General features: G+C 39.0%; 1 long non-coding RNA gene across 1 annotated transcript; it reads left to right on the forward strand.

Annotated features, from left to right (window-relative positions):
- The first annotated feature begins 776 nt into the window (after positions 1-776).
- LOC119475516 lies at positions 777-24732 on the forward strand. Its single transcript, XR_005203822.1, has 5 exons — positions 777-1059; positions 17897-18007; positions 22125-22206; positions 22463-22522; positions 24356-24732. It is a non-coding gene; the product is annotated as an uncharacterized LOC119475516 (long non-coding RNA).
- The last annotated feature ends 1012 nt before the right edge of the window (positions 24733-25744 follow it).

The following is a 25744-nucleotide window of genomic DNA, read 5'->3' on the forward strand; positions in this document are numbered from 1 at the left end:
TTTTTTTTGTGGAAATACTGATATCATATATTCTGTGGTGGAATGTAATATAAGAATATTTACACAATTTTTGTACATAAGTAAAATGTAGCTACTTAATATTTGGATTCCTCTACATTATAGAGGCAAGTATTGTGCTTTTTACTCCAATACATTTATCTGACAGATACTTTGCAGAGGAAGATTTTACATACAAAACATATAATCATCTTATAAGATATGATGAATTGTTATTGATTTAAATACACAACAGTATTGCACTAACATGCTGCTTATACTGATGCCTCAGTAATGATAATCAAATAATATAATGTATAGTAATATATCACGCACAGGGGACACTGAGCACTTTTACTGGCTGTAGATTCATATTTACTGTACAGATATGATATTGGTGTAGATTGTTTCATCTACCTCCCTAATTTCCCAAAATGTCAAACTTTTTTAAAATGAATTGCTATTTAATGTCATTCATGAGGAACACGGCACACTCGAAGCTTAGAGCAAGACATATTTACTACAGCTGCAACAATTAATCGATCAGTTGTCAACTATTGAATTAATCGCCTAACTATTTTAATAATTGATTAATTGGTTTGAGTAATTTTTTAAGAAAGAAAAGTCTAAATTCTCTGATTCCAGCTTCTTAAATGTGAATATTTTCTGGTTTCTTTACTCCTCTGTGACAGTAAACTGAATATCTTTGAGTTGTGGACAAAACAAGACATTTGAGGACGTCATCTCAAGCTTTGGGAAACACTGATCGACCGTTTTCTGACATTTTATAGCCCAAACAACTAATCGATTAATCGAAAAAATAATCTACAGATTGATCGACCTTGAAAATAATAGTCAGTTGCCGCCCTAATATTTACTTTTACATATCTCACAATAAAAAATATCAAATAATATTCTATCCCAGAACAGCCTAATATTGAGGCTGCTCTCTGTTTCTTCCACCTCTGCTGCTGTCCAGCTCGGCTGCCCCGTAGCTGCTAATGACACTGACCTCCCGATGACACAGATACCTACAGCATCCTCCGTCCTATCCTCTTCAAGGTGTGTATTGCTCTTTTTGATGTCGACCCAGCCGCCACCTGCCACAGCTCCCGACTCTCCGACTGACTGGGTTCATGATTAACTTAATATGGTTTTTTTTTATCTTCCAAACCTCTGCTCACAACAACGCTTCCCACTGAGCCAATAGCAATTTCTCTGAGAAGTTGCACTCCTCATGATTCAAAATCATAAACCCAGCGTGTGTCAATGAGGATCTCATCCCTGATTTTGTTGCAAATGATGAATAAAACAGGTTGCGGTGGAAAATAGGCAAGAGATGCCCAATTAAAGAAATTGTTATTGGGAAATAGCGCTGGATCTCATCGGGACTTTGCTTCAGTAACTATCCCATTCCATCTTAAATGATCTATATGAGCAGTGAAGAGAGGAGGGAAGGGATGTTTATATGTGTGTGGGAGGGTGTGTTCGCTACAAGATGGAGAGAGATGGAGCAATACAATTTATTCCTTAAGTGAGGTAAAGGCCATATTGCCTACCATTAACAGAGCACAACGTCGGCACGGGCTGATAATTAAGTAATCCACGAGAGCATGAGCAATATAGGACAATCACTAACATCCTCCGCTGCTTTGCCACATCAAGCCACTCGTCGTTTTTCTTTTTTTCTTCCCCTCCAACATCATTTTAGATTATGCTGGAAAATATTATTGCATTGTGATTTGAAACTGCTGCTATGGAGGAAAATGTTCTGCTCGCAGCTCCAAACTAATGATTCCAGTGAGATGAACTCATTTCAGAGACGCGTGTCGTCTGTCACACTTTTCTGATTTGCTCGCTTTGCAAACTTTGGTTTAATATTTGACTTGAACGGAGGAAAGTTGTTGGTTGTTTTTAATTGTTGACATTCGTGGTCTGACGCATGTATTTTAGAATGTGCGCCTTGTGCATGATTCACAAAGCAGATTATATAAACTTAATTTAGATGTAATTCTATCACTCTGGTCTGGAAGCAATTCCTGATCATGCGTGCGCTGAAATAATATCTGTTTTTTTTTTGTCATTTGATTTAAATGTTCAGAGGAAATCACCAGAGAACAGTTGTTTTTATGACGATATTAGTGCAACACTAGATGATACCTCAAGAAAAATCTCATAAACTGACTCCCCAAAATGTTACATTTAATTGATTTTAGGTATATTAGATAATATTGTATTATTGTTTTAATGTAATAGAGCTAAATATCAATTAGTTTAAGTATGACAGTTTTGTGACAATTTTATACACGACTCAATGTTAAGTTTACACCGATCAGCCGTAACATTACGACAGCGTGGGCACCCTGACCGGTCTGCGGCTACGCAGCCCCGTACGCAACAAACTGCGATGCACTTTTCTGTTCTGTCACCTTTCTATTGGAACCAGCATTAACTTTTTCAGCAATTTGAGCTCCAGTAGCTCTTCTATTGGATCGGAAAACACGGGCCAGCCTCTGCTCCCCCACGTGCATCAATGAGCCTCGGGTCTGACCCTGTCGCCGGTTGACCGGTTTTCCTTCCTTGGACCACTTTCGGTAGGTCCTGACCACTGCAGACCGGGAACGTCCCACAAGAGCTGCAGTGTTGGAGATGCTCTGACCCAGTCCTCTAGCCATCACAATTTGACCCTTGTCAAAGTCGCTCACAAAGTTCAAAGTTCAAAATGTTCACTTGATGCCTGATATATCCCACCCAATGCCAGGTGCCATTGTAACGAGATAATCAATGTTATTCACTTCACCTCTCAGTGGTCTTAATGTAATGGCTGATCGGTGTATATATCTATAGGGCAGGGGTCGCCGACCTTTTTTCCTCTGAGAGCTACTTTGACAAAATGAAAGTGGCCAAGAGCTACTCGTATTTTATATCATTGGTAACATTTATGTTACTAGTCGTCGGTTTGGTAAACAGAGACTGTTGTCTTTTAAGCGTTGTTTTCAGCTACTTTACCTTCTCTGTTCGTAGACCGCTACCTGTCGGAAAGTCCTGTGAAAAGTTGACGTGGACTTTGGTGAAGTGGCGCTCGGCGTTACATCTTCTACCGACTGACACGCTGATACCGCAAATGAGACGCACACACTTGTCATTCACATTTGTGAAAAAAAAACTCTGTTTCTCATTCCTCATGAAAATAGTTTGTTTTTTGCCTTTTCTTGGCCTGGCTATTTTCTGCGGTCATTGTCAAATCTGGTGTGTGCTTGCTATCCTGCTAACATCGCCTAATGTTACGGCGTCACTGACATAACCAAACTTGGCAGCAGCGTAACTCGTTTAATTGACAGCTGCTTGGTAAATAATCAGTTGGTGTCAGAAGGGGGCGGGATGTCTGGGAATTGGATTGGATAGAAATATAGGTTTACCAAGTGACTTTGTCTTATCAAATTTGTTTACATATTCTTTTAACCTTTAGCGAGCAACTCAGAAACGGGTCGCGAGCTACTGGTCGCTCGCAAGCGACGTGTTGGAGACCCCTGCTATAGGGCCTACCAGTTCATATAATATATGAAATAATTTGAGTTTTCAGATATATGATTTTTAAGGTCGAGTTTATTGACCTCAAAAATTAAATATTAAAAATCTGTTGTTTTACATGAGGATAGCTGAATAATCATCAACGCTGCACGCTATCAACATTACAGTTACTTCTAAAATCATTTATTATAGCGTGTTTCATGTCATCCTTTAATTCTTAGATTGTCTTTGTAGCTGTTTGCGTCTTTCACTTGTAGAGAAATGGACAACCTGCATCTCATCTTGTTGGTCCAGTCGCCACTGAAATATTTATCCAGATTGCAATTTACAACCATCCACAATTTCCGACAGCAGTCCGTATCATCCATCTCCCCGCTTGTCCAAATGCATTTCCTTTGTTTCTTAAAAGAAATTGAATCATGGGAGGTTTAGGACAAGACTCTCTCTCCCTCCCTAACAAACGGTAACATTTTAATTCTTGCTTTCATCCCTCAAGACTGAAAATACAATTTCATGATCACCTCGCTGCTAGAAGCCATGTTTAATAATTCCCAATTATGCAGCCAGGCACCTAGTCCACAGCGTGAGCCCCACCATGCTGCCTGAACAGCAGCTGGCTCGCTGCTCTGTGTGTGTTCAGTCACCTTGATATCATCGATGAGCATGTTCCCCCATCTTAGCAGGTTACAACGCCGGGACCTATGCTGTTGTTTTAATAATACAGCATGGTATTGTCCAGGAGGGAGTTTACTCTGCGTCTCCCCCGCTCCGGCCTCTTTTCTCCAATTTGTTACGCAGTTTACCCAAACATGGAGCGTGCAGCGTTTCAGGCCCTGCGTGTGGCGGATGCACCGACGCACAGGGACGACTTGCACTTATTGTTGGTAGGAAAACGCCCTCCCTACAAGAGAAGTGAAAGTGCATGTATTTACAAGTTTCAAATGAAAAGCTGTTTGTCCTTTCCACTCCACTCAGCTACCTCCACAGTGATTCATGAACAGGAAAATGTACTTTTTAAAAAGCTGAGAAACCTTTATATTATTAGCATTCAAGCAGGTGCACTTTGGATATGTAGGACTGTGTCATACTGTGTTTGTTTTGTGCATTTTCAACTGAAAAACACTGCTGAAAGAGGATATCCTGCTCAGGCAAGGAGGTGCAGGTATCATCATGTCAATATGACAGGAGTGAGAGTATGATTCAAACTAAACATCTGGAGGGTTGTCAGTTGGTCACTTTGCCTTTAGGAGCTGCTAAAGTCAGTTCAATAAGTGTCTATTGATAGTCTACATGTGTTTCCAATGTTTTCACCAACGTATTCTCATACAATGATATCTTACGAAAAAGTGATTCCTCCTTTTTAGTTTGTTTTCTTACGAATGTCCAGCAACACGTGTCAATTTCTGCTCGTTACATGAATACAGTCTTTTCAAAATAAACTTCCATCTTCACAGGAAACAACTTCCTCAGGTTTAGGCAACAAAACTACTTGGTTAGCTTTAGGAAAAGATCGTGGTTTGGGTTAGAATGACTGCGGAAGTGGCTTTACTTAAGAACGTAAGTTACGTGAAAAATAAATCAACGTTGACTTGTTTTCACGCAGGGTACGAACGCCGTCCTCCTGGGAGAAAGTCCGGTATTTTTTGACCCACCCATCCACCCCGACCTCCAACCTCCCACCTCCTCCCTTCGACGCTCTTTATATTTCCTGGTTCACACTGATGTGGATTACACACAAATGTCCTAGGGTATATACGGATTACAGTACATTGCTTTTCATAGGTATTACTACGAACGGTGTTTGAGACCAGCCTGCTTTAACACACGGTGGAGGACGTATTCAGATCCTTCACTTGGGTAAAAAACAGCAGCACCACACTGTAAAAATACTCGGTTAAAGTATAAGTCCTGCTTCGAAAAAGCACATGCATTATGAGCAAAATGTACTTAAAGGTGCAATGTGTAAGATCTGGCCATAATTGTGGTTTAAAACATTCAACAAATGAACTAATATTATCAACAGAATGTGAAGAGGTTAATAGTGTTGACGTTATGTCAAAGACATCTACGTATTATGTTGCAGAGATATCTACTGAAATGAGCCTGGTAACCAGCTAGACTCGGGCTTTCTTGTCTTGTAATACCACTCAAACCTCGAGAGGCGCTAGTGAGTCACTGTAGCTCCAGTCTGTCCTCAGTCCAACATGAGAGGATGAAGTAGAGCTGCCCCGAGGGCTTGTCAGTCACGTTAAAGGTAAAGGATTTGTGTGTTTGTTCATTAGATTAAATCCAAAGTGGCTGAAAATAGAAAACAACTCGTGTTTTCCGAGGATGAAATGTAAATACGAGCCGTTTTCTCGCCCCCAGTTAGTGTCAAAGTAAACACAAAGATGTCTAATGTGGACTTTAGGCCAACAGCTCACGTGAAGATTATAAGATAGCAGCGTTGTTTTGACCGGCTCTGAGTTTCAGCAGTTTGGTTGAATGCAGCACTAAACTGTTGAAGTTGGTCGAAGTGGCTGAATTTTTACTTTCTGATGTAGCTGGATAGTTCCATCCATAACAAAGCATCATGGGGCTGGGCGATATGGCCAAAATCTTCTGTCACGATATAGGACATTTCATATCTCAATAATGATATATATCACGATATAGCATGTTTTTTGGTAGTTCAATAAATAAATAATCTATATGAAATAAGGTGAAGCCTATTTTTGTATATTCCTGTTTGAATCAAATACTTGACAAATGAAATACAGAATTTTTTCTCATTTTAAGAACTTAAATACAAAATGAAAACAGTTTAAAGTGAAATTATCTAGAAAAAAGAAATAAATATAGCCCTAGCCTATGTTGCGATAGAAACAATATATAAAAAAAATTGTTCTGACGATATATATCGTCATATTGCCCAACCCTCATGCATCATTTTTCAGAAGCCAAGCCAATATTTTGTATGCAAAATCCTAATTTGCAAAGTCAAAAATGAATATACTGACATAGAAAAATACACTATTTCCCTCTAAAATGTAGTAGAAGTATAAAGTGGCATCAAAAGGTACCATAAATGTGTCTTTTGTTACATTTTGACACTGCTTTTACACCGCTGACAGTAGTGTCTTTTGTCTTTTTTGATATTTTTGCCCTCAAAAAAGTCACATCAGCATAAAATATGACTATTACCAGCAGCTTCCATGCAAATATAAACCCCTAAAAACAGCTTAGAGTATAGACTCTATACTATAGAGTATATCGCAAGATGGCACAACAACAGCAACAAGTAAAGACACTTTAATTTGAAAGAAAATATCAAACATTAACAGTCGATATTGCAATAAGACATTCAATAAGCAGTAGTAAAGTCAGTGACCATTAAGCAGCTGAACTCATTAACTCACTCGGTTAATGCTGCAGACTGGAGGAGGATGGTGTGTTTTGCTGTCGTGTTTGAAAAATGTTTTTCTTTGCTCAGTGTGTCTTCTGCATTTCCTTCCTGCTCTTTGTTCCTCCGCTAAACATATCTCTAAGTCACCCTGGGTGTCGCAACGGGACGCGCTCTCACCCTCCAGCAACGCTTTATATCAGACTACCGCCTCAGCGCTTGTTGTGTAATGCTACATGACGACGTCAGCTTGTGGTTTTGTTGTTTTTTGTTTCATGGTTTTGAGACTGAACATCAGCCCGTAAACTCACACGTTGGCTGTGCTTTTCTTGCTTTTCCAAATCAATACCACCTCAGTCGTAATGCATGAGATCTAATGAATGGGAGTGTATGCAGGAGGGATGGAGGTGGGAGAAATAATAAAGCACACACACACACACACCTGTAATGTCAGCGCCTGAGCATCCATTACATTACACAGTGAAGCTATTCAGGAATGAAAACATCTCACCGTGACTGGCCGGTTATGACACAATACAGTTCAGCACTTTATTTTTCTAAGCTTTTCTTTCTTTTCTTTTTTCCTTTTTTTTTTGTTGCATGTCACCTTTAATACCACACTCCCTCTCCATATGGAAGCAAGCTCAAAATTAGTGATTGCAGGTTACGTGGAGGTCAAAAGTCTGATCAGAACCATGTGTTGCGAACATTATGTGTACATTTTTCACGTCAGTCCTCGTGGAAATCAATCCTCGCGGTGACCCACCCATGTGTTCTCAGAGATTAGGGGGTGAGGGGGGGGTATTTATGAGCTTATTGCTGAACACTCACATGGCATAAAAACACGAAGGGCAACATTTTCCTCACGAACCAAAAAGTTCGCAAAGATAGACACGCCTGAGGGGGCACAACTGTAAAACTTTGATCTACTTGGAAGAAGTTGCGTCTCCGTCCCTCCCCCCTATCATTTACCACGTCGGTGTTTCTCATGAACAGTGTGATCTTTATTGTCTAATATCGCTTGTCAAAACCTAATTCTTCTTCATATTAAGCAGCGGGGATTTGATGACATTTTTGATTTAGAGTGTCGTTTCATTCACATTTCCTGAAAAGATCTGAAAAGTGTATTTGTCGGAGAGAGCGCGGCGGCTCAGCGTGTGTGAGACTTACAGCAGGAAAGAAAGTGCTCATGTACAGTGTGTGTGTGTGTGAGGTCAAAGTGTGTCTAGGCATGTGTGTGTGCAGCAGCAGCGGCTCTTGCTCCTTGTTGTGTACCGGTGTGCGGGGCCGTGCGGCGCCTCTTCAAAGCAATCTCTCCCCATATGGTGTTGTGTGCTGTGAGCGGGTCAACTTGCAGCACAACTCTGGAGAGGGGGATTTTCTCCCTGCCCATTGTCTGTCCGCAGAGCCCGCGGAGAGAGCCCGCCGCTTTCAGGGCATCACCGCCAGCCCCCTAATATGGCAAATGAATGCATGAGCGAATACAAGGGTGAATAACTGAATGAATAACCAAAGACAATTTACATAATTGCATGTAGGGTATGTATTTTCTAACGTTTGAGCGGCTATTTGCATATTCACACACTATAGAAATTATTCAGTCAATACTGTAGATCCATCATGTAAATACAACTCCTTTGAATTAACGGAAAAAGGGGGGGAAAAAAGAACTCAAACAATAATAATGTTAATGATGTTTTATGCCCTGAGGGAAGATCTCCTCCCAGCCTCCAGAGCAATTGCTGTCAGAATAAGTGTGATCCCATAAATTCAGTTATGACATGTTTGCTTAGCAGGTAAATATGAGACCAAAAAAACGAAGTCTTCAGTATCCTTTTTACTTCTTTGCTTTTTTTTTTTTTTTTTCTTCTTTGCCTACAGCATTGATCATAAACCATCCATTTCAAACGTTAAGGGGTCTTTGTTTCGCACGTGTTTGGAGAAACTCCCCGCGAATTGTCGCCACTGCCTTGTTGCATTATTTGAAGTGCCATTTTCCCCCGACGTCACCCTCCTTTGTGATCAAGATAGGCACCGGGTTTATGCGCGCCGACATCTTTTTGAACTATTCAAAAGCGCCACTATCACTCCACGTTCCTTTTGTTGTTGTTTTAGGCGGGATGAGAGGCCAGTTAACCTTGCTTGAGAACGAACGCAGGCTGGTTGGTGGTTGGTGGTTGGTGGTGGTGGTGGTGGTGGAGGGGAGGATGCAGGGGGTTGAAGTGAAGAGAGTGGCAGATGAAGAGGGAGATGGGGGGCGGTGGGGAGAAAGGTGGTTGTGCATGTGTGTGTGTTGACCTGTCTACCCTTCACCTTTTGTCTCACTGTGTGGTGCTGTTGTGAGTGCTGGAGGAGGACATGTGAAGAGCCGGACTCTGGCCAGCAGAATGCTACCCCTGCCTGGGTTTTCACAACCCCCCTCTCTCTCGCTTTCACTCCGTCTTCCTGGCCTGCAGCTACAAAACACATATTTTCTCTGTTAGGGGGGGTTTTGAGAGCAGAGGGGAACCAAACACATCAAAAGCCCAAGGATGGAGTATGTAGTTGTATTTGACCAGGTCAGTCAGCGTTTGTCAGATTTTTACACTGAACGGCTCCCACACTTCCCTCCATCATCTCATTTTGCCGCTCTCAGAAATACAACCCCTGTATGCCTCATTTTGCTTGTCATACTTAAATTTCTCTTGTTTGTCAGCCATAATTCAGCATCTCATGAATTAGTCATGAGAATAACCGCTTTCATTTAGAGGCTTTAACCTGTGCAAAATCCTCCTTGGCTGACTTGGCGGCGGCAGCACGCGCGCGCACGTATGCACATATGCACATATCGGGTGGGTGCTGCGGGCGGGAAGCGTGGAGCCGCGGTAGATTTGCAGCGAGCGCTCTGTCCACAAACGGGGGGGAATGTAAATGAGATGGCCTGCAGTCCTGAGCGGGAGGGGGGGCTGCGCCGCTGATCACTGTCCACCACATTAAGCACCACTCATTCCCTCCCGCTCACACGCACAATCATCTCATCATATGCAAAACAGCAGCCTTCCAGTGTGGAAAACAACAACAGCCGCACTAATGAAAACACTCGCTTTTAATGTGCTGCTGAGTAGCATGTCATTTGTTGAAGATGGAAAGATGTTGTATTTTAAAATGAATATAGTCAAAGTGGAGACTGTGAACATGCAGTACAGTGCAGGTTATAGTACCGGATGCTCTGGTGCTGGTTAAAGGATGATTCAGGTTTGTTATAGGTCTTATTTTGATAAATTTAGCCGTCATTTCTAGTAGTCATGAGAACGTTGTACTCACCAGTAATTGCTGAGATCGGGGAACACTGCCAAACAAAAGCCAGTTGGGGCAAGAAACACGAGCACTCAAATGATCAGACAGGTTTTAAACAATCCAAAAGTTTAGCCAGATAATCAAGAAACATTTTATGTGGAGGTATGGATGTCACGGTACCAGTTCAGAGTAGTAGGAGTAGGAGCAGAAGGCAGAGGATTTGTTGTCGAAGTGAAAAGAAAACGCACCTATTTGGCAATATTTCACGTTTAATCCCAATGCTATAAGGGAACCATAACGTTAATGAGGTAATCGCCGTGAGGTGGATGGAGCCGTCACAGCCGGTGTGCACGGAGCAGCGGCGCCAGGTAGACCCCCGCAGCAAAAGCGCTACCGGAGAGGCCAGACACACCGCCACCCGACAGTAAAGATCAGAGTCAGCGCTCTGCACATACTGACCGTAATCTTTCTTGTAAAATGTCCGGTGTAATCGGTAACACCGGTGTTGTCACAAGTTTATTAATTTTCCTAACTGTCACATCACTACCAATGACCATTATAGGCATCGTACGGTACCGTCGGTACTGTAGAAAAAGAGTACTGTCACTTTTTTAGAATTTTGGCATCGACTTGGTACTGAAGTATCGGTTCTCGTGACATCCCTATTTGGAGGTGAAATCAAAATGTTGTTGTTGTATGTTGGAAATAATCCCTCAATGCAAAGGAAACGTGTGAGTCCTTACAGCTACAATAAATATAGTCAGTCAAGGTTGAAACAGGATGTTGGTCTGTGAACCGATGGGATGTTTCCAATGGACAGTTAGGGTTATAATTTTCCAACTCTGTTTATATGCTGCTATATGGTGATATTGATACCTTAGATCAGGGGTTTTCTTTATTTTTTCAATATTTAATCAAAATGCCGACCTTTTCTTTACCTTCCTAACCAACTGCTTTCAGTTTCAAATGCTTATTCGCTTTCTTGTAGAGCGTTAGATAAGAAGATTGATACCTCTGTCATGTCCGTACTCTAAAGCTACAGCCAGAAGTAGTTAGCTTAGTTTAGCATAAAGACTGGAAGCAGGGGGTAACTCTAGGCCTCTAAAGCTCACTGATTAACACGTTATATCTTGTTTGTTTAATCCGTACAAAAACTGAAGTGTAATAAAGGCAAATTGTGGTTTGATGGTAGGTTATGTGCTGCATATCCTGGCTAGACGGATCAATCAACTTCACACTTGGCGGGTACAAGCAGCCATACCGCGATTCTCGACAATGCTGCAAGCAGAATTTCTAGGGGCCAAGCGGACGGGCGCGTGCTCAGAACGGGCACTGCACTAGTATTTTTACAATTTTGCAAATACGTTCATTGCAAGGATTTCTTTAAACGTAATCCGGGTATCATTTCAATTCTCTCAAAACATATTGCAAAAGAGTAGTATACAGTATGATTTATTTTTAGACGAAAAGGTGGAATTATCCTTTAAGGAGACAACAACCATGATGAATTATGGAGCCATAGCTATAGATTAATGCTGATAGCAGACACCTCCTGTGTTGATTTGTCAATAGAATCGACTTTCGGTCACAGATGCAGTCGATAGGACAACAGAGAGGACTTTGACCCGGCAGAGATCCTTCAGTAGAGTCATAATAACTTGACAGATTCTGACAAGAGAGAGACGGCAGGCGGCAGCAGCACATTTAACATCCCATATTTATCAGTGACAAATACAGCAAAAGCCAACACTTCTTGTGTACTTTAATCAGATTTACCCTCCCACTCAGCAAACAAGCACCGCCGAGGTTATTTACAGCGAGTTCTGCAACGGTTAACACATTTGTACTCCCTGAATGCTTCATTTATTAAACTGTGTCGGCGCAATTTGTTCACTTAGCTACATGCCTACCTATTTGTTCCGTTACATGACAGGGTAGAGCTTCCTGTCAGGAGTGGTTTTGTTTCCTCTTAGCATGCTTCCAGCATTCAAATGTGCTGATCACACAGAGCGCAGCCGGGGCGGGAGAGGAAGGGAAGGGAAGGAGAGTAAGCAGACTGGAGTAAACAACGCTTTGGCTCTTTAAATAAAACATTTGTTTGTGATTGAGGCTTCATGATGTGGACAGCATGACCTGTTTTACTGGGAGTCTCTAAACAGCCAGCCCGTCGCCCTCGCAGAAACAGATCCCATCTCTCTACCCACAGACTCAGGGCCTATTTATATTGCATGAGAACAAATTTTTTTGACAACTTGAGTGATAGATTTGTACAAGGCCCAGATGTTTTTCTTTTTCTGCAGAGGCTCCGTCTGAGTGACATAAATTGCTATTAATAAAAATTTTAACAATACATGGCAAATGAGTTTTTCCTGTTAACATGGTATGAGCAGGAGCAAATGGTGCTTGTTGAGGGCTTCCTGGGAATAGGGGGCACTGTCTGAGTCAACATTTGAAGAAAGCAGGTTGGGGAGGAAAGAAAGCATGTGGTGTTGTATTCTGTGGAATAACATGAACCGTTAACAACTGAGAAAACACGACCTAACCGACAGAGTAGACCTCACTGACGGCAGTTCATTCATCATCTCTCAAATTCATAGTTTTCACTTTAACCAAAGCTGAAAGATATTTGTTAATGGAGGAGTTTATGCTTAATCGATTGAATGTACAAAATGTTAGAGACCTCTTTTCAGAAAGTGCTCCGATTAATTAAATCCAGGTGAAAGACATTATTCTTTATTGATTTTTCCTTATTATATCAATAACAATGACAGAAAGGGAGATACTCAGTAGATGAAGAGAAAGAGTTAGAGCAGGAATTTGAATCCTTAAATTTTGATCTTTAAAGGGGCACTCCACCAATTTTACACATGAAGGTTAGTTTACCAGTCATTGGGAGTACTAAGTCTATGAAAACAGTTGTAAAATGTCTTCTGTGGCTCTGGAGGAGCTTTTTAAAGGGGAACTACACCCTTATAAAAACTCCCTCCCAAATCCAAAAACTCAAGTACTAAAACTCAAATTTGTAGTGTAGTATAAAGTCTGTAGCTGCTCCATAGACAATGAATTGGGAGTGATGTTCTGGGTGACCCTGAGAGCACCCAGACGAATGTGCTGAGTATATGGGAACATTTTCTGTTTTTACAACTGAAAACACTACAATAGAATAAAGCTAGTTTGGGTATAAAAAAAAGAAAAACATTCTTTGGGTCCTTAAAATCAGTCTCCCATTCACTGTCTATGGAGCAGCTATAGACATTATACCCTATGACATCACAAGTTTGAGACTTACTTCTCTGGTTTCTGGCTTTGAGAGAGAGTAGCTCATGTTCACAAATATTGATTGAACTTTCCTACACTGTGGAAATAACATATTGGAATTCTTAATTTAGGTGGTGACCCCCTTTTAAAGCCTGAGAAATTAACCCTTGAGGATGTTATCAGCTTGGACAAATAGATAACTCCTGCATCACTAACTGGTAAGGGGGTGTTGCAAGAATCTGAATTATTTGATCTGCATTTCAGATCTTTTATTGTGTAGTAAGTAAAAGTCCTGCATTCAGAATTTTACTTAAAGGAATCGTCTGTAACATTTCGAGGGATCTATTAGCAGAAATGGAATATAATATAACTATGTATTCATTAGTGTATAATCACCTGAAACTAAGAATCGTTAGCTTACAATGAGCCCTTCATATCTACATAGGGAGCGTGTCCTCATCACGGAGTCCACCATGTTTCTACAGTAGCCCAGAACGGACAAACCAATCACTGACTCTAGAGAGAGCCTTTCATGTTTTTATGTTAGCTGAAGGCCACCGTAGTTCTCAGAACCGCTTGTGAAACTGCAATAAGATGAGCCGCCGTGGCCTCTGAGCGAGGGGAACGGCGTTACTGCAGTTTTAGACAGGGAGGAGTGAGCGGAGGGGTACTCAGTTGGTTGCAATTTGCAACCACACCACTAGATGCCACCAAATCCTACACACTTTGCCTTTGAGAAAAAGTAATACCGCAATGTAGTATGTCAAAGTCCTACATTCAAAATGTTACTTTATTAAAGAAAATGCAAACATATTGACATAAAAACGTACTGCTCTAATACCAGAAGTAAAAGTAATTGTCGTGCAGAATGGCCCATCTCAGAATAATGTAAATATATTATTGAATTATAGATGCATTAATGTATACATGGGTGGGGTTAATTATAACTACTATCTTCTTGGGTATTATCTCTTATTTGTTTTCTATCATTAATCTGAATCTACAAAATAACTAGTGACTAGAGATATTTAATAAATGTAGTGCTGTAAAAAATGCCATATTCAATTGTAGTGGAGTAGAAGTATAAAGTAATGAAAATACTTAAGTACATTAAAATTGTACTTAAGTACAGTAGCCTACAGTACTCAAGTAAATGAAGGTTACTAAAAACAAAGACTTCTGTATGCATTTTTGTTTTTATTTGTCAATCTCATCCCTCATTTCTTATTATTTAGTTTTTTCTTGCCCTCATTAAAGGCTGGCGCTGCTGCGTTCAGAGTCCACACACACACACACACACACACACACACACACACACGCACTGCATGAGGTGGACGGACAGCAGCCGACCAGGATTCCACAGTTGGCTCTCTATCTCCCCTCTTACGCATTTCGCCTCTTCACTTTGTGCTGAAATAATTAACTGCGTGCATGTTTGAAGGCGGGATTACAGTTGTCTAATTGTAGTGAGCGTTGCCATGGAGACTATCAGGCCATCGGTGAATAAACAGCCTTACTTGGCAGTGTTTGGCTAAAATGGGGCTTTGTGCAGATGTCAGACACAGATTTATGATGGTGAAACAGATTATATTTGGCAGGAAAATCAATAGGCTGACCACTCTGGACTGGCTGCTTATTTTGATAAACAGCTCTGTGGATGTAACCTGCCCAGAAGCTTGTCTCCTCATCTGTTTGCTCTGAGAGCGTGAATTAATGTAAAAGTTTACTTTCCAAAGCAGCGTGGTCGGGCTTTTTTAATTCAAAGTTTTGCACAAATTTACCCTTTTATTGCTGTAAGGTTCATGAATATTTAGTGATTTTCAAAATATAATATACAACATTAGCAAAGTAACAACATTAGTTTTTTTGGATAAAGTTACTTAAAGGGAAAAAGATAAATAAATGCTTTTTGCTTTAGGTAACGTGAATGTTATAATAGAAATACTGCAAACAGTTTGAAACATTTATCAAAGGGAATAAAACTGATAGAATGCAGGCTTGGGTATCTTCACTTTAAGGAAATATCTCATTAAGTTGTCATGAGTAATCACATCATGCAGAATTTATGGAAATCATCTGCAAACATCTGGAAAATAAGACACTGGTTTGGGGTTTTCATTTCAATGACATCCAGAAGTCAGAAGAGAAAAACACTGATGACAATAACAGTCAGTAAAGTAATGTAGTTGTTGATGACATTATGGAGGCTATGGTTTTTGTCTTCAAAGCAGTGAAAAGTTTGTAGATGTTGAAAAGTTAATAGACAATAATACAGTGTTAATAGTGTAATAACCCAAACATGTGTTGCAGTCAACATATGGAGGGAAAAGTTCAACTGCAGTGAGGATGTGTTGACGTATGACTTTTGCTAATGTCAAAGAAATAGAACCAGTGGGAAATCTCCAGGTCTGAAAAGTGAAGCCAATGCTGAAGTGCCTTAAACCTGCATTCTTTCTAATAGCCAGCAGGGGGCGACTCTGCGAAAATGAGCCTACTTCTCACTTGATTTATTGCCTCAGTAAACATTGTAAACATGAGTTTATGGTCTCAATCGCTAGTTTCAAGTCTTCTTCAATACAGCATGATGTTCATTTTGTAAATGATGGTCCCATTTAGAGTCAAATAGACCATAAAGCAGGGGAAGCTTTAGGGCGGGGCTACCTGACAGGTCGCTAACACGGCGTCGTCCGGTCAGGGTGTCGTCCATGTTTTCCTCAACATTATCTTTTATTTGGAGTCATGTTTCTGGCCACCTGATGAATTTAAGTCCAATATTCACTCTATATTTAGCTCTGTTTTTGGTCTCTACCAACTCCTGAGGGAAAAATCTGGCTTTTTAGCTGCTAAATGCTCCAATATGTTGCTAACTGTGTCTCGTTATTGTGAATAAAATGATAATTATTAATAGGCCTTTTTCAGACATTAGACAATACAGCACCCTGAAACTAAAGCAGCTAAATGGAATTCAGCCATCATTAAAGCTAGGGTTGGTAATCTTCTTCAAAAACATTTTTTTGTCATATTTGTTGAAATGCTCATTACATCCCGACCGCAATCAATAAATCAAATGCTCTGACAAAAAAAAAGAAACAAAATCTGGTATCTGTGGCTGTCGCAGGACTGTAATAAGGCCGACGATCTCAAAATGCAATTCGTTTCTAAATCACATCATGTATAATCAAAAAAAGAAGGAAAATATCCACATTTATCTGCACCGACATTAGTAGCTTATAGAAGATTACAGTATTCCTCACACAGTAGCCACCCACTCATATTGACTAGTTGATACTTTCTATTAAAGCACATCACCAAGACCAAAATTGTCTTGTGGATGTCTGAAGAGTATATTTTTACAAATATTCCTCTATGGGAGTAGGTCTTTTTTCTTGGTCTGCTCTTATTTTGAAATGAAAAATACCCCCCCCTAACAGCCGCACGGAGCGCTTGGAAAAGCTTCCAGAGGGAGCGACAGCTCATAACGCTGGTCCCTCTTGGACAATTCAAATCGATTGTGAAGACAAGAAAGCTGGACGCTAATTGGTCGCTGTAAATTTCTCCTGTTTTTATCAATGCTGTGCCATTGATTTTATATAACTCATGCTGTGTGATTGTGTAACCGTGTGAAAAGGTCGCCACTATAAAAACAATCCGAAAGGCTTATTTGGTCTACACACTATATTGTAAATATTCCTTCTATATCTGAGATTAAAAATAACAGCTCTGATTAATTAATTGATTTTTGTTTTACAGTACCTTAAAGTGGCAGTAGGCAGAATGTTTTTGGCATCATTGGGCAAAAATTCCATACTAACCTTTCAACAAAGAAAACTAGACTTCTGCTCCTCCTCATGGCTCTGTTTTCAGGCTTTAGAAAATCTAGCTCGTGACGGGAGACTTTGACTAACCACAGGTCATTTCATTGAGAGAGAGCGTTCCTATTGGCTGTGCTCCAGTCATGTGACCGGAACTTGGCGTTCCTTCACCAGATTTCACAATGGCGGCGGCGTCACAAATGTTCTCATTTTACAGCTAAATGGTACACTACTAGATGATTCTGAAAACATGTGAGCAGAGAAATAGGCATTAACGTAACAGAATATTGATTCATATTTGATCAGCGCTGCCTAGTTTGACCGTTGGGTCGGAGTTTGTGTGTGATTGACAGCCGGCTCTCATAGACAGCAGATGGACAGCAGACCTCAGAATAGCTCTTACTGCTTGTTTTGACACAGAGGCACATGATTTTTTTCAGGTTACCTGTTTCATGCACTACTGTCACAATATAGCGACCGTTTTATAAAAATACCTTTTTTTAAATCATATTTGCTCCAATCTCGTCTACTGCAGCTTTAATACATGTTTTTTCCTTAATATCAAATGTGTGAAATTCTAAGAAATTATTATTATTCCTTTTTTTTAAATCACATTGTAACCCCAAGTTATTTGTTTTAGGGTTGGAGGAATGCAGCTCTGCAGCTATCTACCGTCTCATCTAAGGCCCGGATGTACCTCAGCCCTCCCTGCAATCAGTTAACGGTTAATCTCCATTCATACAGTTAAAGGGTAAGATATGTCTTTAATACGCTCACTTTCCACACATGCCTGCAAACTAAAAAAGGAGTTCAGTTAACCGTCAGGAGAAAAAACATTCCAGGAACAGGAAGTCAATAACGCCGGTATCCCCCTCAGGGTGCACATTACCATTGTTGTGAGCCAGGTTAATGTACTTCAAACAAGGTTTATTATATACTGCAGTGCACAATAGTGAGGTGAGGAGAGTAGCGGTCATGTGCTGTAGGTTAGGTTCTCTCAACCTTGTCTGTGGTTGTTGGGCTGTAAATGACTCAGCTGCACTGCAGAAATGTACAGTATGTGTTTGTGTGACACATTGTTGGTGTGGGTGTCTGATCTGGTCCTCACCTGACAGCATATGAGAAACACTGGTACTGTGATGTTGTTATGGTGGATATAAAGGAACTGTATTTTCTGTAGCTTATAAATAAGATCATGTTGGACTGGTTTGGATGATGTCTTAATAACAATGTTGCTTTGTTATGTTTTATTGCTAAATGGAAAACAAAGATCTGCAGTTATTTCATAAATCATAGCTGACACCGTCGGTTTGATAATCGTGCATTTTCATCTACTTGTGTTTATTTTTCCACGTTTCCCAGAATCAACATGCGTGGACTTGTTGCTCCCAGGCAGGTGTTGCAACCACGGCAATAAATTTGTCAGACAATTTGCTTTAACTGTTCACATTCATCAAGATAACTGTCACAGATCTCTCTCCTGATAATTATTACCAGATTACATCGATCTTTCCAGAGAACTTCCAAGGACATTAGTGGGAAATTACAGACCCATAAAATAAATGTTTACTGTTTTGCATGCACATCCCGGTGGAGAAATCCTGAATCTTTTACTTATTTTGTTGTGTAAGTGTTAGTGCATGTGTTACTTTTAACAATAAACTCCACTTTATTTTTGTTTTTAAAGATCCCATATCGTAAAAAGTTTGATATTCATGTCTTTTTTTATTATAAAGCATGTCCTAAAGTGGAAACCGCTCATAGTGATCACGCCTGTCTGGGTCAAATTGATCACTATAAGCGGATGATTATTATAACCACAAAAGCCCGTTTGCCGGGGCTCCTCGTTCTCACACCTGGTAACGGACGGTTGAGGATCGGCAAAATTTAATTCGGGGGGAACTACGTGCCCGGGCGTTATCAATCAACTTGATGAGGGCAGCTTCAACCACAGGTGCTTTCCCCGTGTGCATTCATTTTTTATTCAGAAAAAAACGACTTTCCTTTTTCCCATCCCAATATCAACGTGCAGCCATCGCCAGCCTCAGGTAGCCAGCTGGAAAACAGACGGTACGCAAGGCAAAGTGTCAAGGTAGTGAAGTGAAAAACAAAACAAAAATTAGAAAAATAGTCATAGTATAGTATGTCAAAAAAAAGTTACAGTAACGTTAGTCTAACTTATTTTTAAAATGTTTTTCCACATGTTGTCATGCATGAAAAGACCCAAAATGAACACTGTATGCGAACTACTTGATTACTATAAGCATATTATCTAAGGCCCCCCTCCAGTGTATTTTGGCATATATTTGAGTCATTTCCTGACTGAGTTGATAAGCCAGTTTGCCAATTTTCTTTTGACAAATAACATAATTTTTTACACGTCTCCAACCGGCAAGGAGGCTCTCAAGAAATGACGACGTAAATTACTGCTCAGTGCGTCCGAAAAGATACATACTACTGTTTTATTCACACAAAAGTATGTTGAACGATAGTATTACACATATTGAGTATGTAGTACCCAGTATGCGATTTGTGAATGACAACAGCTGACAGGAAGTAAACACGGACCCAAGCTGTCGCCTAGCAACGCAATCCCGATGCAATCCCGTTGAAATGCCCTAAAATGGAGCGTTTCAGACAGAGGGTAAATACAGATATATTCAGGCAGACAGTATGAGGAAAACAAATGTTTTTTTTAACATTACAGCATGTAAAGATGTTCTAGTAGAAACACAAAATACAAGTATGAACCTGAAAATGAGTATAATATGGGACCTTTAAATGAAAACTTGTTAATTTTATCAATATCTATTGTGAGTGTACATTTTCCGGAACATCAGTTGAGAAGCTGTTTATGGATAAAACCAGACAGGAGAGACTTTTGAATAGTGAATACAGTGAATTAAGAAATAATTCTTCACCACAGTGAAAAATAAAGCAGTCCTGTTCATCAATGATTTGCTCAACAGAAACTCCCTCTTATGTTGGAGTATTAAAAATATTCTGCCTTCTTCTATTATCTTTTGACTCTGCGCTCTGCGCCCGCTGCAGCCCACAGCGGCACCACCGGATACGGAGTCACCCTCCCCACCCAGCAACCCGGTGGTCCAGGAGGGGGCTTTTAGGCCACGCTCCTACACTGAGGGGCCTGCAGCTCATCAATATTGCAAAGGAATAAAGTAGGCTGGTGGTGGACCGGAGTTCTGAAGCCTAATCAACCGTCACCGTGCTCCAAACGAGAAGAGTGACAGGGATATTGATTTAGGGATACACTTTGCCGTAGCTGTTTAATAAATAATGAGGAAATATATGTCTTATTGCACACCCTAAAGAAGTTTACCAATAGTGCAGGAGATAAATACATCTGATAATGTGTCATGCTGCACTTTTAAGTTTGAGATGTCATTGAAGAACACCACAGCTCTTAGTGAGTCTTGGACAGTTTCATCTCAAGGGTCAGCAGCCAAGCCAGACACTTGAGCCTCTCACTTGACTTGACTTGACTGTTGTGGTGACCATAGCTTCCCCCTTTCTTCTTCAGTGGACTCCTACCACCACCTGGCCATTGTTTCTTTTTAGACAACAGCAGAAAAATGTAAGCTGCAACTCAAAGGGATGGAGAGATTACCTTTATTTCAATTATAAAGTACAGTGCATATGACTGACTTTGAACACAGCGGGGGCGCCGAAGCCCTGCACGGTTTTTGTTCATTATGCCGCGCTACCTTCAGCGCCGGCCTACAGCGCCGCAATAAAAGACCAATGATCGGTGCACATCCTGTATTGATTTGTTTGTTGAATATTAGAGTGAATTTTCAGATGTATTTATAATGGCCTTATTAAAGCCCCCTTTGATCTAAAGATTACAACAATAACACAATCGTCTGTGTTGTTTGGTAAAAAATGTCAATATTAACTGGAGTTTTTCAGGGGCATTCAATTATTTTTCCTTTTAATCATAAAATGTAATCACTTTCACAGGTGGGGGGGGGATGGGCTTTGTGCGGTTATTCTTTTTTTTTTTTTTTTTTTGATGCAAAGCTGTCTGTCCAATTGTATTGCTCCTCATACGACTTTTTTTTCTAAATGAAATATTCTATTTGAAATACAAACAGCTTTAATTATTGAAACTGACACTGCGTTTGACTTTGAAAGACTGTCAGCTGTTGACATTGGATAAAGAAACGGGGAATTGTGAGGAGTTCTGTGCTCAGCACTTGTATGATGAAGACATTATTTGGAGGTGACTCTCATCTGTTGTAAGAGTTATTGAGGCGGGCGAACACAAAGACAAGTGATCTGATGAATTGCTGATTAGTGTGAGGGGGGATTTATGTAAGGATGAGGATCAACTCTCTCTGTGCTTGTTTTTTTAAATGACGTTCAAGTGGAGTCAAATGAAAGAACAAATAAGAAAGACAATATCAAGTGAAACTCAAGGGACACTCAGTGTCACATTATTCTAAATAAAATAAAATTGCCAGTTCAAGTGTTAACGAATTCAAATGGGGGGAAATGAAGGCGGAGATAAATTGTAGCGTCGTTTGCTGGACAATAACTGCAGGAGGACAGTGAGGTAAACGGCAGTTATCATACACAATGAGATGTTTTATCTGGACTAAAATCCTTAAAGAGGAATATTACTTGATTTAACAATTTACGGCCAATAACAATGTCTATGGCCAAGGACAGACAGGTCACAGGGCAAACCGAAAGGATGACGCAAACCGAGCTTCCTGTACCGAACAGTTCAATACAATTACACATATTGTTACACCCCTAATAAAAGTGTATTATTGTTGTATGATTTTTACTGTCGGTTGTGTTGCATGTTAAGAAAGGTGCTTTTATTTGTAACACACTTGTAGGTATGCGGCCTCAATGAATGTCATCTGGGAAGAAGAGGAACGTTATACAAACCAACTGTGACAACATCTTCTCTGTGCTGAGGTAGGATATTTGTTCTCATTACCACCTGCGTTGTGTTAAATGTTGAATATTGAAAGCATACAGCATATTTTAAATTCAGAGGTCTCTTTAGCTTCGTTATGAACTTCTTGAAAATTCATAAAATTATTAACATCATTCAGTGTGATTTACACATCCCGAGAATATCATTGTTTCTGATGTGCGGACCTTCAATATACCTGAAGCTGAAATTACAGCCCATTTAAGGAGCTCTTTAGTTGTCATTGTTGGTTCTCAGAGAAAAGACACAAGGTGTTGGGGGAGGAGCAGCAGACTGAATGAAGACTAGGACACCAAGGTGAGGTGAGGTGGACCTGAAAAACACTACTGTCTGTACACATGTTAAGTAAAATTAGAAGTGATTGTTGTGGTAGCTGTTGCAGTAGTCATAAAAATGGCATATAAAAATATCATAGTATAATAGGCAATAATAAAGGACACAGTATAATAAGCCATATAAAATCTCATAGTATATAGTATGCCATAAAAAGTGGATAGTATAGTATGTAAAAAGCCATAGAGTATGTAAAAAGAAGTCGTAAAAATCCATCTTGTAGGATGTTGAAAGTTCATGAACAGTGCAATAGTATCATGTGCCATTCAAGTGTCAGAAAAAAAGTCATAGTATAGTATACCATAAAAATATATCATGGTATGCTGTAGTATGTCGGGGGGGGGGGGAATCATAAAAAAGCCACGGTATATCAAAAAAGTCATAGTATAGTATATTTTTTCGACAAACTATGACTATATCTAATATGCTATACTATGACTTTTTTTACTCTTATTTCGACATGCTATACTATGACTATAGTATGCTTTACTATGACTTACATGATCTTTTTTACTCTTTTTTTCAACATTCATGACTGACTTTTTTTGACTTTCAACTTACTATTTTATGACTTTGCATGACTTTTTTCGATATACTATTATATGACTACTTTTTGATATACTATGACTTCTTTTCGACTTACTACACAGAATTAGTTTTTTTTTTTGGCATACTATGACTTTCCTCCATATGCTATATACTATGACTTATTTTTATGAATTTGTTCGACATACATGACTGTGACTTTTTTATGACTTTCAACTTACTATTTTATGACTTTTGACATACTTGGACTGTTTTTTTACTTTTCGACATGCTACACTATGACTTTTTTACTCTTATTTTTTTTCTCAACATACTATGACTTTTCTATGACATTTTTCGACATAAAATGACTTTTTATGACTTTTAACTTACTATCTTATCTTATGACTTTGCAGGACTTTTTTCTATATACTATATGGCTTTATTTTTTGATATACTATGACTTTTTTTTACTTACTACACTGAATTTTTTTTACTCTTTTTTTTGACATACTATGACTTTCAACTTACTATTTTGTGACTTTTCTCAACATGCTATACTATGACTATATTTACTAGGACTTTTTTCAACATACTATAAAATTAAGTTTTTTCAATATTTCGACATGCTATACTATAACTTTTTCCGGCTTACTATTTTGTGACTTTGTATGACTTGCTATACTATGAGTTTTTTATGATTTTCTTTTACTCTTTTTTTGACATACCATTGTACATTCTGTTTTATTTTTTTGACATACTATACTGACTTTTTTAATCTTTTCTTGACATACTTTACTATGACTTTTTTTTCGACATACTATGACTTTCTTATGACTTTCCTCCACATGCTATATTACTTATTTTTATGATTTTTTTCGAAATTTTTCATGACTTTCAACATACCATTGTTAAATTTTTTTTTTTGACATTCTATACTTTGAATGTTTTCGCTTTTTTTCTGACATACTACTACTTTTTTATGATTTTTCTCCACATGCTATACTATGAATTTTTAATGACTTTCAACTGACTTTTTATGACATATCGTTGTTACATACTGTTCTATTTTTTCGACATACTACTAGGACTACTTAATGTCTTTTTTTTCAATATACTATACTCTTGTTTTTTTTAACTTACTGTTCTATGACTTTTTTCAACATGCTATAATATGACTTTTTATGATTTTTTGAAATGCTATAGTATGACTTTTTATGATTTTCTATTACATCCTGTTTTATTTTGATGTTTCTTATTGAACCTGTCTAGGTTGATCATCTGATTGCCAGGCACCAGTGCTGATTTGTTGGCTGAGTCTATATAGGAAGGCCCTGTACTTCAGCTCTTTTCCTCTCCATCCTGCTGCAGCAGCACCTCTGTGGTCCTTGTTATCTGGTATTCATTAATTAATTTTACTTCAATAAACTAACATGCAATAAAACGTATCTCCTGGTTGTGTCCATTTTTATTTTCAGTGTTAAGCCTGCCGTGACACCATGTTATGACTATTTTTCCAATATACTATAATGATTTCTTTTACTCTTTTTTTTGACATACTACACTGGGACTTTTTTTTTTTACTCTTTTTTTTTGACAGACTTTACTATGACTTTTTTTTAATTACATTTTTTGACATAATAAACTGACTTTTTTCATGAAATATTTCGACATACTATACTATGACTTTTTTATCGTTAAATTTTTTGACATACTATGAATTTCTTTCATGAAATTTTTTGACATGCTATACTACGACTTTTTTCAAGAAATTTTTCTACATACCATACCATGACTTTTTCAAATAAAATTTTTCAACATACTATACTATGACTTTTTTTAATAAACTTTTTCGACATATGACCATGACCTTTTCAAATAAAATTTTCAACATACTATACTATGACTTTTTTCAAGAAATTTTACGACATACTATACTATGAATTTTTTTCATGGAATTTTTTCGATATACTATACTATGACTTTTTTTCATGAAATATTTAGCCTGAAAACAGCCGTGAGGAGGTGCAGAAGTCTAGTTTTCTCTCAGATCACTTGAAGTACAATATAATGAAAGGTTGTTATGGAATTTTTGCCCAATGATGCCAAAAATATACTGCCTACTGCCGCTTTAACAGAGTGTCCGATGTTATTAGGATGTAAGTAAATAAAAACATCACAAATCTATTTTCTTATCTTGTTGGTTTATTATTTTGTCAAGAAGACACATCAATATTATTCATCATTATAAATTATTGCAAGGCTGTGTTATTATAAAATAATATATAGCACGCATTTCTAGGAGGTTGAACCAACGCAAAGTGCGATAAACCGTTTGACTGGTTATGGCTGCGTCAGAGGCCACTAATGGAATAGCATGACATTCACTCCATAGTATCCTATCCATCTGTGCTATTTAGCCAACAACCGAATTAATAAAATAGAATATCATGAGTGTAATACAAATCTAGTTGCTTGACTTGACCAAAAACAAGAAACCTACAGGCCACTGAGGAGCTGCTGTACAGTTAGTAAATTACCTAATTGACGCATGGCCTCCTGTAGCATGTTGATTGAATAATTCACATTCCCAAGCGTCCGCACAGCCAAACTCGTTTATATATTAATATTAATACACCATCAGGTCCATCCGTTGTTCAC

This window comes from Sebastes umbrosus, chromosome 1, assembly GCF_015220745.1.
Source record: "Sebastes umbrosus isolate fSebUmb1 chromosome 1, fSebUmb1.pri, whole genome shotgun sequence".
NCBI classification, from domain to species: Eukaryota; Metazoa; Chordata; class Actinopteri; order Perciformes; family Sebastidae; genus Sebastes; species Sebastes umbrosus.